At 28.1% G+C, this 13,974-nt stretch overlaps 1 protein-coding gene across 3 annotated transcripts in view; it reads right to left on the reverse strand.

Moving 5' to 3' along the window:
• The window catches only part of LOC113511685 (pancreatic triacylglycerol lipase-like), a 42,250-nt gene extending 33,703 nt beyond the window's left edge, over nt 1–8,547 (reverse strand). Inside the window, exon 1 of one of the 3 annotated variants that reach the window (XM_026895370.3) lies at nt 8,221–8,547. The gene's annotated coding sequence lies outside the window, so the exon portion shown is untranslated. Of the gene's footprint in view, nt 1–4,395; nt 4,617–8,220 lie in introns of those variants that run through there. The other 2 variants (XM_026895371.3, XM_031913686.2) reach the window with 2 other exon arrangements.
• Between the last annotated feature and the right edge of the window lie 5,427 nt (nt 8,548–13,974).

Consider the following 13,974-nt stretch of genomic DNA (forward strand, 5'->3'; position numbering starts at 1 on the left):
TTTCAAAGAAGTTTTGTTTTATGTAAATTGTACATAAAATAAATATTTGACTATATAGTTCGGCATACACATATATACATTATGTTTTATTTTTTACTTGTATACTTGTAATATTATAAAATAAAAAAAAACATATATATAATTATATAATTACATTAGTTAATTATGTAAAATTAAAGTTCTATTATTGATAATTTAATTCGATAAGAATAAGTGATTTCTTTTTGAGTGTTTTTTATTTAAAAGGAGATTCCAACATGTGTAATGTAAAATTATAATAATAGGAACTATATACAAATAAAGATTAATGTTATATTTAGCATTGTAATATATTTATAGATAAGTGAGTATTGTGAATACGAGGTGTACTCATTTCAAGGAGCGAAGTAATAAATAAAACTTAATGTGATATTGTTCTGTATTGCTGTTGTTGTTTTCAATATGATCATTGCGAATTTATTAGACAAAGTATTTACAATAATAGTGGGTATGGGTCAGCTAAAAATAATTGTATCTTGAATGACGACGGTAAATATTTTAGCTTTAATGACTCTCTTATAGGAAAAAAACAAATAAATAACCAATTCGAGAGGTGACAGTTCAGTGTGTTTCAGTTTGAAAGGTAGGATATGGATGGGGAATTGTAGAGTAGGAAAATTATATAGTAGGATGCCATAACATAGTAGATATATATGAGGGATATTATGGACATAACTGTGTATTCTATAATATCAATGGTGCTGTTGATCTTTATATATGACGGTAACTATATTCAGAAATGTAAAAAAGAGAAATGAATGAAATTGTTAAAATGCTATTTAAATTTAAAAAAACACACGTTATTTAATTTTTTCTGATATTTATTTTATTTTAATTATTAAATATATGACTGCTGAAATTTTTTGAGGCTTTGAGACAGACATAAAATCTATATGAAATGTAAATTTCTCTTTTTTGTGGTTTACTAAGTATAATTTCAATTTCAATAAAAAAATATTTTATATTTTTTATAATATACTTCGATTTGCTACAACTTTCATATTAACTCCTTTCACTTATTCTTAAAATATGATAATAAATATTATTATGTGGTTTTAATTTTTAAATTAATTTTACTTTGCTGAATTGAGAAATTAATTTTTTAGGGATTTTGTCACACTAATTACAATGTATTAATATAGTTTATTTAATTTCAAATATAATAATGAGCTCAATTTTCTGAAATATAAATCTATAAAGGTGTGATGAATTAAGTATTTTTTCAATCAATTTTATCCTGTAATAATACGATGATTTTTCAAAAATGCTGATATTTGTGACTGGGTACATTAAAAGAGTTTATATACTACATTTAAATTTATATTTAAGAAAGACATGGCCTAAATACGAATTTATATTTTTTTTTAGTATTTATAATTTTAAAATGACATGTTTTTATAAAAATCAAGCCGCTTTATATCAGTATAGTTCTCGCGAAGAGAAAAATTATTCAGTTACGTCGTCTCTTTTTAATAACATAATGAAAATAAGTTTGTATTGAATGGTTATTGTACTAAATTTATTTCACTATTTTTGAAATTACTACAATTATGTTAATTAATGTTAAAGACATTAAATGCTCATTGTTTACTATAAAAGGTCTATATTTAACTCTGAATTTTATAATGAGTTGCAAAATTGCAATTTATAGCAGAGAACTTTATATTTGGTAATCTTTCGGCGTGAAGTCAATATTCGATTTAATTATAATTAACTTTTATAACTTATTGGTGTCTTACAAACATACTTTTTTTATCCGATTGGAGAAGAAAGGAGAGTAAAATTTATTGTGTATTCTAATATTTGGCACTATGTGTGGTCAATACATCGTGATACATTTTTATAAATACGGTGTCATTAGATTTGTTTTAATTGTTGGAGTGTTATAAAGACTATATGACGATGTAGGAATCAAATATGATAGCTATGAAACTGAATATAGTTGTAGTGGGTTTTATTTTGAACTATGCGTAGAAAACACATTTACTTCGATTGACTGTATAAATGTAAACTGAAATAAGTATATGTTGACAGATATATTTATTGATAATGATTTTATAAGAGCAATATTTGAAAATGTGAAAAAATATAAATATTTCTACTCATGGTTTAAATATAATTGACATGTAATGTCATGGGCTTCTTGTGACATTGTTCATCACGATGTTGCTTTTTTCCATATATAGTTAAGTTGTTTGCCCTGAAATTAATTTCTCTGAGTTGTTGTGAATCCCCTGTAGAATCCATATTACAAATTATTTTTTGTTATAAAAGGTATAAATGAACATTTAGGAGAAAGAAATTGAGTATGTTATATAGAGTGAAGGGATAAGTTCTATTCGAAAATCGAATGTAGAGCGAACATAATACAGACAATAAGAGGTGGTACATTGAGAAAAATATCTTTACTTAAAATAGAATTTGTTATATTAATTATAAATTTATTTGTAATAATATTATAAAGATGAAAAATTTGATTTTTTTTCTATACGTTTGTTTGTAATGGATAAACTTAAAAAATATTTAACCAATTTTAAAAACTCTTTTATCTATAGAAGGATATATTATCAGCGAGTAACATAGGCTATATATTATTTTTCAAAAAATTTGAGATTCCTAAAATAATTACAATAATGTAAACTAAAGTATCAAAAATTTATTTTTATTTATCTACCCGTGAGAAGTTGGCGTCGACCTTCAGTAATCATAATTATATACTATTTATAATAATAATTATATACATAAAATATATGTATAAATATCAGTATTATAATAACAGTCTGATATAATCGAAAATTATTGTTATTTTTACAAATGCAATAAAGAATATACATCGTTGTTGTGACACACCGCTGTGTAAGACTGTATTTTAACGTTACATTATAAAATTTACAGGGGCTTAATACTCTGCAATTCTTGTGCAATATTTTTTACATATTTATCCAGTGAGTGGATATCGCAGGCAGTGCCGTATCAAATACTCTTGTGTAATATGATGAACTTTCGCACACCGCTGGCTTTTCTTGTATAGGCTATTGAGCTATTCTGCTATTATTATGACATTAGCAATCTTGGATATGTAGGCACCTAATTGAAAAATCTAGATTAGTCATTTCGAAAATTTTAAAAATTGTTTTAAAGCTGTAAATCATTTTGTTTAAAATATAATTAGAAATGTATTAAGGATGAAGTGTTTTTTTAAAGTGAAAAGGAAATTTATTTATTATTTATACATAAAATCTCATTTTATTAAATTATCACATATTATATATTATCATATTTTATATTCTATTAAGTATTTTTTTTTGTAACTGAAACAACTAAAATTTACAGCGAGTAAAGTATTAATCTGCATAATTTTTTTTATCTTTAACATTATCTGTTAGTTTAATTGTGATATTAGAATGATATTAGAAATATTTATATTGATTGATAAAAAAAGGTAATTCGTAGTTCAGAATGATGAAGTTATCGCGTAGCTTAAAGTTTTAGCAATACACAAAAATAGTAAAATTTAGCAATTGGTAATATAGTGATTTTGCACGCGTGCGTTATTGGGCATTTTATTTGTAACCTTGATACAAGTCATGTCACAATGTTACATGTTTCAATTGTTTATGACTGATATAGTAGTATTTATTGTAACTAGACACGAGATGGAAATATTTTATTTTATTCTGCTTTAGACGCAATAAAAAATTAACTAAATCATGTCAAGTTGTTTCGTTAGTTGTTGGTAATCGATAATTTATATTGTATGTATTCGAGGATTTGCCATAAAGTTTGATATTTCTAAGAAGATTCAATCCAATAACTAAATCTCAATTCCGCAAGTTTACGTTATTTATGTCGGGAAACTCGTGGGTTTTGTTGACCTCAGCTGCAAGGAGTGTGAAATTTTACAAAATAATGAAATATTTATTATACTTACATCATATCTATACATTTATAAATTAAGTTTTGCAAAAAAATCATTTTGTGTTAATATTATATTAAATGTGAAAGTATATTTGTTTCTTTATTACCATAGCCGCTATGGCATAGCGTAATTATTCATCATGAAATTGCATGCATGCAACATGCAATACCTAAAGTGTTGTGCCTATTGGAAGGGAGAAGGATATAGATTAATCTTTATTCTACAAATTCCGTAGATTCCGCAAGAACGATCACATAAAATATTTGCAGGTCTTGATTTTCTCGTCGATATGGTATATCAGGAGGCAATTTGATTAACTTGATATTATAGTTATAATATTAAATTATATAATTGTGTTTTAGAATTCAGGGGATTGTAAGGACGATGTATTAGTAAAAAAAGATTAGTAATATGCGAAACTAGTGAAGTCTACTCACCTTGCGCCAGTTCAAGTTCAATCAAGTCGACCTGAAGTATTCCAGGTTGAGACTCTACACATTTAAAATAAACACGACACAAAATTATATGCTGGAACTAAAGTTCAGGGTTTACATTAATTACAAATATAGCAAATGTTTCACTGCGCTATCAATTGTGTTGCTGTGAATCGTTCAGCAAGGAGACTTTTGGTGGTGGCGAACCTTCTGTGATTTTATAAGAACAAGAAGTATAATTACGTGAAAATTATTCAACGATCTAAACTGTAGACATTTATTATTTTCTAGTAATTTTATGTAAGGCTAAGTTTCAGGCGGCGGATGCAACAAAACAAGCGCTTTGTACTCGGCTCAGTGTTATATATGTATGTTTTCTATTCTCCGTTCAATATTTCATTTTTTCCTTATTAATATATTTACGTATCGGGAAATCTTCAATCTTCATGATTAATAGTGATTCCACAGCTTACTCATTCTTTATTTATTTTGGATTAATTGTTATGCATGAGGTGTTTATTGTTTGGAGGCAAAATTTATCGATTTCTATATATTATAAATATTATATATATATATATAGCTTAAAACTATAAATAACTTATAATATTATAATATAATATTATAGCTTATTTATAAATAAAGCTTATTGAGATGTAGTAATGATAAATATCTGGCTTTGTAATGCGTGAAGTTTAGTATGATAATGAAATAATTTAAAATAAGTTTAAGGCAAAGGATATCAGATATTTCTTGCTATGTACGTAATGAGGACAACATGTTGCAACGAACCTGTGCTTAGAAATTATAGAGGTATCTTATAATTGTCGTATGTGTCAGACTTGATTTAACCAACAATTCTATGAGATGATAGATAATGAAATTAAGCAAATAAAACAGTAAATTTCAGTAAATATATAAAATTATGTGATTTATCTATCTGAAATATATCTCTATTATCAAAATTCTATGAGGAGATTTATATATATAATTCTGATTAGCAGGTAAGATAAATACCTAATAAAAAATAATGATTAAAATAATTAATACAATGCATGTCATATTAGTTTAGCCATCATGTTATTTTATTTAGAACTTTCACTGTTTCTTGCTTAGTCCCACATTTATTACATGGTAACATTTTAATAGCAGACTGTTGAGTTTCCTGTCATTCTATAGCGGATGGACTATGAGAAAAATGAAAATTAAATACTACAAACGCATTCAATTTGCGATTCAATTTACGCAACAGTCATTTTAACGCCGCGCTCCGCGGCGTGAGAATAAATGCGTTTAATTATTAATTATAAACTAGTAAAAAAAGTTTTTTATAATCGTATTAAATGTAAATGATAATTATGTATCGTTTAATGTTATTCTTGGAGTTGCAGTTTTAGTTTCGTTAATGACTTTTGTGGTATGATGCTTTGTGTAGACGAGATCCAGGGTTCGATTATTAGCTGGCTCAGTTTAAAAAACGCACTTTTTGGACGAAATAGATCTGGTCTAAGTATTTTGGATCTCGTCCCAATATGTTTATTGTCTGGTTCCTTACAATGAACAGTAAAATTATCCTAGTTTGAGGTCTAGGCGATTGGTGTGATAATGTAGCATTTATTATTATTATTGCAAAACAATATTACAATCATGGATAATATGTTCTTGAAACCTTTGGGATTTTCACTACCAACTTTGTGCTGTAAAGAAGTTTTTCACATAAGATTCTTTTTGTCTATAAAATCTTTTTGAATGGTCGCATGATTCCTCTAGTAGAAAATTATATTTAAGATAAGGTGCTATGCTACACGCTTAAGTTAAAATAGAAAACAAAAATATCATTAACCTAAAAGGTCAAGTGTCGTAATAAATATTATTATGTAGGTTTAAATTCACATAAATTTTAAGTGTATGTACCTTAAATGCAAAAGCCAAACACTTGACCTGAATGACCACTATTTACCATCTACAGTGTTACAAATTTGGATAGCAAAGGCATTTTAAGAATACTTTCTCGAAAGGAAAAAAGCACTTCCTATTTATTCTACATAATAATGCGTGTTTTCAGATGTATGTTTACAATATTTTGTGTATTTTTCGAAGGTTCCAGTGATTAGAAAGCGATGCATTTTGCAAGCGGTTCGTCGAAGCCTGGGGGCTTGCCTAACGCGCACGTGCCCCGCGTAGCTAGTGGACACAACAAGGTGTACACGACAAAGAGGGGTATTGTGCAACACAGGTACTGATAGCACGAACGCATCTGATAGCGATCAATTAATTGATTGAATGAAAATCGAATTAAGGTGAATACGTTTCTTTGAGTTTATGAAATTTAAAATATTACTAATTAAATATTAGCAACGTTCTGTAGTAACCTATGAGTATTATAAACTGTTGGGCTCATTGTTGACATTGTTTAATTTGTATACAAACTCTGTAGGTAACGTTGTCGGAATTGATCTAAAACTTATACATACATTAGACAAGTATTATCATAATGATGAACTATATATATATATATATATATATATATATATCGTAGTTTACGTAAATGAGTTTCAAGTTGCTAAATTGGTCGCAATGAATTAACAAGTGATTGACGGACGATTATCAAATAATTAATTATTTGTATATGTAATTATAATATATGTATTGTAGGAAATGTGCTATTAATAATATAAATGCGAAACTTTGTAAAGATAAATGAATAGATGGATTGATATTTGTTACTTGTTCACGCAAAAATTACTGAACAGATTTAAATAGAGTTTGGTACACCATTAGGTTATATTCTTACCCAGCACATAGGGTACTTTATATACTAATTCATACGGTTAAAGACGTAGACGCAGGCAGATTAGTTAAATTATAAATTCAATTTAACAGTTTTCTAAACAGGAATCAATTTTCCATTACCATTAGAACTATCTAATATAATTTTTGGGATGGAGATGGCCATGGGGTACATTTTATTCGATTAAAAAATATATCCCTATCTTTTAAGTATGTTATTTTGCGAATCTTAAGTTACGACTTAATAATACAGGTATTTAGCTGTAGCTGAAATGAGTTAGCATTTGTGTACTTTTTTTGTGATGTAAAACACTATTTTAATTTTGGTTTACTCAATTGGAATGCGGGTTAGCGTAATGGTCAGTTTTTAACCGTTACGTATTTACCGAACAGCAAACGGCTGCAATGTTGCATACCTAGACGCGGGTTTTTGCGTGATTCGCCTGTGTGTTACGGAGACGGAAGCGTTTCCTTAAAAATTATAGCAAGTTTTGTATTACGACTTTGTATTTGTTTTTGCATGTCTGACATTGAGTTACAGCTCTCCGTGAGTGATATATGAATACAATTTGAAAGGCAGTTTCTTTACCTTTTTATCTTAGCTAGTGTTATGTTTATAAATTCAGAATTATTGTTTTTTTTGATAAAAATGTGTATAGTTATGATTATAGAGTATTTTATGTAAATTAAAATTTTAAATTCAATAATAAATATTTATAAAAAAAATATCCCTTGAAGTCATTGTCGGACCGGCTTATACAGATGATAATTTACATTCTGTACGTCATGGATCTTGCAGTCTTCGGTACGCTGCACAGATCTTGTGCAAGACGCACCAGTTTCATATATAAATTTTAATTATGTTCGAGAATGAACTAATTCATTACTATATTACAAGTTATCTACCATGAAGGTATTAAATGTTATGTGCGATTATAAACCCGGTTTCTTTTTCTAGAATTGACTATAGTGGTAACAAGTTACGATGTAGGCACATTCCATTTAAACATGTTTCTGAATAATGAAAATTTTTCAACTCACCTAGGATATTAACATCAGATTTTAAACGGCACCCTTGCACTTTTGTCTTTTAATGTCATCAAATAATAAAACACATCTGAAAACGACTTAAATAACAGGACACCCACATAAACAAACACGGGCAATACAAACCTGCTACTGATATTCAAAATAAGTATTTTATATTTCATACATTTGGTATTTTAAGTGCACATTTCGAATGGGAATGGCATTAAATGAGTTCACGTAATTTCGGAACGTTTCCGAGTGTTGTAAGTGCGGGCTGGCTATACGCGCGTGTACTACTTGGGAAAGTGCTCCGCGGACTGTTTTGTTCGGTTTAGTACTGCGCCCGCGACGCAGACCGGCCGCAGACGCCGCACACTTTCATTAAAACCTGCTATTGCACTATAATCTAAGTTTGAGCAAATTATTATTTCTATAAATTATATAAGCTTTCTGCAGTCACAAAAAAGTTGAAATGCTTGTTGCAGTTGATAAAAGACATGGGAACGTGATAGTATTTAACTTGTATATTTATGTTAGGTATTTCAGATTATTATAATATTTAAACATTGTTTGCTTATAAAATATTAAGAGAAAGGATACCTAACTATCGATGGTAGGCATGTACTTACCTACCAACCAGTTTTGGGCGATCTCACTCTTCGCACAGAAAGCTTAATTATATTATTATGCATCGGTATCATAAATATCTGAGATAAAACTGTTTTGCTCGCTTTAAATTTTATTATGTAAAAATTTTGTGTCACGATGTTCGATCAAGATAATTTTTATCCCAATATAATAGTAAAAAAATAATACTCGGTTTATTTCTTACTAAAAATAGGTTTTCCGGATCAGCTAATAGGTATAAATATATATAAATATGTATGTAAGATAGAAATAAAAGTGGTGTGAATATACAGACAAGGGAATCTATTTGAAATGGAAAGAAATGTAACAGTTCATTTATCGTATTTTAAATTTTCATTTTGTTTGACAACAATAACTTATAAAATAGATAGTTATAAGATATGGGAAGTAAGTAGAGCATAAAACCTACCAAACAATGATGCTTATAGCCTTGGCATAGAAATGCAGCAGAGTAACGAATAAATCAAGAACTCTACAAGTTAGTATTGAAATTGATCCAATTTGTAACTTGTATTGCATAGAATAATATATTTATTACTTTGTTAGTTAAATTAATGTTATTAATATATAAAGTACTCATCAATAATATAATTGAATATAAAGATTTATTTGAACATATTTTGAAATATGCTAAATAAATATCGTTATGCTGATGTATGTATGTCGTATTTCCACTAATATTGTAGAATGTTTATATCAGGTTTTTTTGATGTTATGAATATTGTTACAATACTTATGGTTTTTGTAAAAATATAAAAATTGTTTTATAATGAATTATTTTATATATATTCGTATATTATTTCTGCAAATCATGAAACAAAGTACCTATACCCAGGTACCGGCTGATTTATAAAAACAGAATGATTAGATGTAATAATTGAGTTTAACTAAAGGTTTCCCATGTATCAGATTTAGAAGTGTTCTTGCTTATTTTTATAACAATTAATTTATTAATTAAAATATGGGTGGGTAAGTATAATTTTTTTGTTAAAGAAAAAGGTGTGTGAAAGTATAAAAGATCACTAGATGTTACTACAACAAGAAATTACTAGAGTATCTCTGTGCCTTTACAAGGATGGGCAGCAGCGTCCCTCTTAAAACATCTCCAAAGCCTAATTGCGTTTGCCAATCCGCCTGCCAAGCGTGGAATCTACTGGCAAACCCCCCCAAGAGGGAGGCTTATGTTCAGCAGTGGACAGTTAAAAGCTGATATGATGATGATGAAGAGTTATTTCGGACTGAAAGAAGAATAGAGTTTTTTGTTTATGTAGCTGCTATTAGGAAAGTTACTTTTTAGTAACCACAATAATTGGAGTTATTTTTCAATTTATATGTACCTACCTATATAAACTATCGACCTATATTTCATTGTGATTCATAAATTTTTTTCTTAGTGAAGTTGCTGTTATTATTTTGTAATACATATATCGGTTCTAAGACTAGTGATTTTAGGTTATTTGGTCTAGGCGTAATGAGGTCTTTTCCTATTTTGTAACTCGATCAGATGCGCTGCAACGAGGATTATATCACATTTACAAGATACCTACGGTGAATGTGGAATTACAACATAAGATATTGATTGCTTGTTTTATATAGGTATCTTTATAAACACAATTATATACATGTAGTACGTTTTGTGCAAGCTCTTGGTAATATCTAAATGTAATGTATTGTATTTATATTATAGAACACCTAGTGCAATAGGATAGTGCAATACCTGCTTATTATTTATCGCATTATTAGTTTTTAGCGAAACATAAAATGATTCAAAGGTTTACTGTTTCTCTTTGTATGATTTTATCGATATCTTTAATGTACTGATTAATTGTAATGATATATTTTCGATTCGTGTTTAATCAACTGAAATATTTTCGTACTGGTTCCGTACAATTATTCCGTACAATACTTACCTTGTCATCACCACATATTTGGTTCTTTCGTATTCCTGTGAATAATATATCATACCACAATATATTTGCAATACCACATGCAAATATGTATATAAATAAAGATATGTAATTGATATAACTTATCATTGGGTAGAAAAGAATGAAAGTTCGAATACTATAGAATAAGATGTCGAATAATATGTCGAGGGAAAGCCTGTAAATATAACATTTTTATGTAACTCTGCAAATATAAATTTATATATGCCATTAAGTTGCATATTATATTAATTAAATATACTAATTACTTCCTTACCTAAGTAGGCTTCACGTAATCATAGATAAAGGTAAGTCTACTACGTATGTGAATTGTAATCTATTGAAAGTAGTGACGAAGGAAATACCTACTTAAGAAATATCAGGAGATCGTCTACATAATCAACATCTAATACAATGTTTCTTAAAGTGGATGTTTGGTTTATTTAGACCATTCGGTGATTATATCTTAGTGGGCATATATTGTTTGTCTATGTGAAACAAATGCACATGTAGGTTAAAAACACGAATTAGTAGTTATGACAATGTCACAAAACTTGATTGTTTTTGCTATTATATTCTTTTTTGTTCATTTTATACTTTGTACACGATTTTTAATTAGGTACTGAAACTTTTTTTTTATACATCTTAGAATGGCAAACAAGCTGACGGCCCACCTGATATAAAGTGGTAACCGTCGCCTATAGACATGAGCAGTACCATGGACATAACAGAGTATACTTTTTCGCCCAAGATACCCCCCATGCGTTGCCACTCCTGAGGACTCAGGTGTTATTCCTCTGTACCCAGTAAATTCACGCCATATCTCACCCTTCAAACAGAAACACAGCCATGCAAACACAACTGCTTCACGTCTGAAACACGAATGGGACAGAGGTACCCAAGCAAGTAAAACTAAGAGAGTAAAACTAGATGGAGAATTCTAGTTGCTACTACCTAGATTGGGTATTTATGTTTCACGTTTACCAAATAGTATCTATTATAGTTTGAAAGACAATAGCTGTTGCCTGCAACTTTTTTACTGTTTTTGTTTGGCGGAAAACTCAAATTCAAGAAAAACATTTTGTATAATTTTTAAAATAAAATCTTTAAAACTATGAATTTAATACGGGCCTTAACAAATGAGTTTGCCATAATTATTATATTGCTGGGAAATTGCAGCTGAGTATTCACCATCGATATTGGTTATGCACCGTTGGAAAGAATTGTAATACTGCCCAAGTTTAGATCGATCTATCTGCTTTCTCAATCTTTCTTTGTGGTCTGATTATTGTACTTAGCAGTCGTGATTAAGAAAAGAAATGGGCACAAAACCGTTGCGGTAAACTTTGAGAATCTCTAAATAAAACCTATGCTATAGTACGCATGATTAATTAGTAAGTAATAGCATACTGCATGATAATAGGTAGTTGATGTCACAATCCCACAGCATGTTTCACTAATTTCAGTATACTTGAGTAATATGTATCAAACAATTCTTCATATCTATTTATATATTATTGTCTTAAATATAAAGTACATACAGATTAAGGGTTAACAAAATTTTACTATTGCAAAAAAAAAGGTCAAATGTGAGTTGAACACTCAAGTCGAGGATACACAATTTTTATTTTTAAATAAAAAAGATTTAATTGTATAAATAATTCTTTAGATATAATATAAAGAATACAATATTTTATTAATTTTATTATATATTCAACTATTTATTTTGTAATATATGTGAATTAACAATATCTAAAAAAAAAAATACCAAATTTCCAAAAAATAATTTATTTTGTTTCATGGAATTTTCCAAGGGGTTGGAAGAATATCTGTTGGTGTTTGTAGAGACGAAGCTGTGGTGAACAATATATTTTTATGATTATTATAAGAAAGTCTTATTTATTAACAACATCCAGTGGTTGCGGGTTTGATTTCTATACATTGCTAACTTTTATTAATTACGCTATGTAGGTATTCAAATTAATATATTTAAGTGCCTATTAGCTATTTAGTATTACTATTATATTTATGCTTGTACCTATACATAGCTAATTTTCTGTTTAGTGCTCTACTATGGATAAAGAATAAGCATTATTTTGTTTAGTTGGGCAATATAAAAATATCCTGTTTACTTATTCTCAAAAAATATAACAAATAAACAAACAAACTCACTTTCATGTTTAATAAATTTAAGGATTAAATATTTGAGATTGATTAATTCTGAAAAACTTTCAATATCAGTCTTTCAATATCAGACAATAATAATCTTTTTGTCAAATTATAAATGAATCATCGTCTATTTATTACTTTTTGCTAGTTACTCCATATGTGTGGATTTCAGAAGTTGGAAAACTTCATTAGTTTTAGTTTAGTTTTTTATTAATAGACCTTTTAATAGCGTACTAATATAATATAAAACATACTCCAGTTTTTAAGGTAAACCTTTAGGAAAACAAATGTGAAATCCGCAATTTTTTATCAGATTACGATTTGAATTAATTCAAATATTGATGTTTAGTGGAAAAAAATGGTCAGTCTTAATTTAAACTGATAGTGGTGCCTGTGGAAAAAAATAAAGGAACTGATATTATTATTATAGATATAACGTAGCGATTATTTGCTTTGGACTATAGCTACTAGGTATATCCTTCATACTATTGTAACACTGTAATTATATCAAGATATAGATTGAAATATGTAAAATTTTTGAGAACAATATTCACTACAATAAGTAGGATAGTTAGAGATGGGCTTAAAGAAAACATCTAAAGCCGTAAAACATCTAAAGTCGTAAAACATCTAAAGTCGTAAAACTATCTTAAAAAAGTACTTGTCAGTGAAGTTGTCAGTAGGGATCAACATCGCTTATAAAAAACATCGATATTAGAACATCGATGTTTTGAAATGTGAAATATTGATTTTGAAAACATCGAAGTTTATGAACAATATATCTATTTTTTTTCGATGTTTTTACCACTATTCGAATATACATATATCTATATATATATATCGAATAAAAATGCATGTTTAACGGAAATGAAAAAATAACTATATTAACAAAAACAAATTTATATTATCAAACATTTTTTTATTTTTTAAGTTTATTTCTTTAAAATAGAGTTTAAAAATAACAATTTTGACAACTCGGTGCCCAGTAAGCGGTTTCTCTCCTGGGTGATTGTCGCTTCAGCTT

Source organism: Galleria mellonella, unplaced genomic scaffold, assembly GCF_026898425.1.
Source record: "Galleria mellonella isolate WM207_F2 unplaced genomic scaffold, CSIRO_AGI_GalMel_v1 utg213, whole genome shotgun sequence".
Lineage (NCBI taxonomy): Eukaryota > Metazoa > Arthropoda > Insecta > Lepidoptera > Pyralidae > Galleria > Galleria mellonella.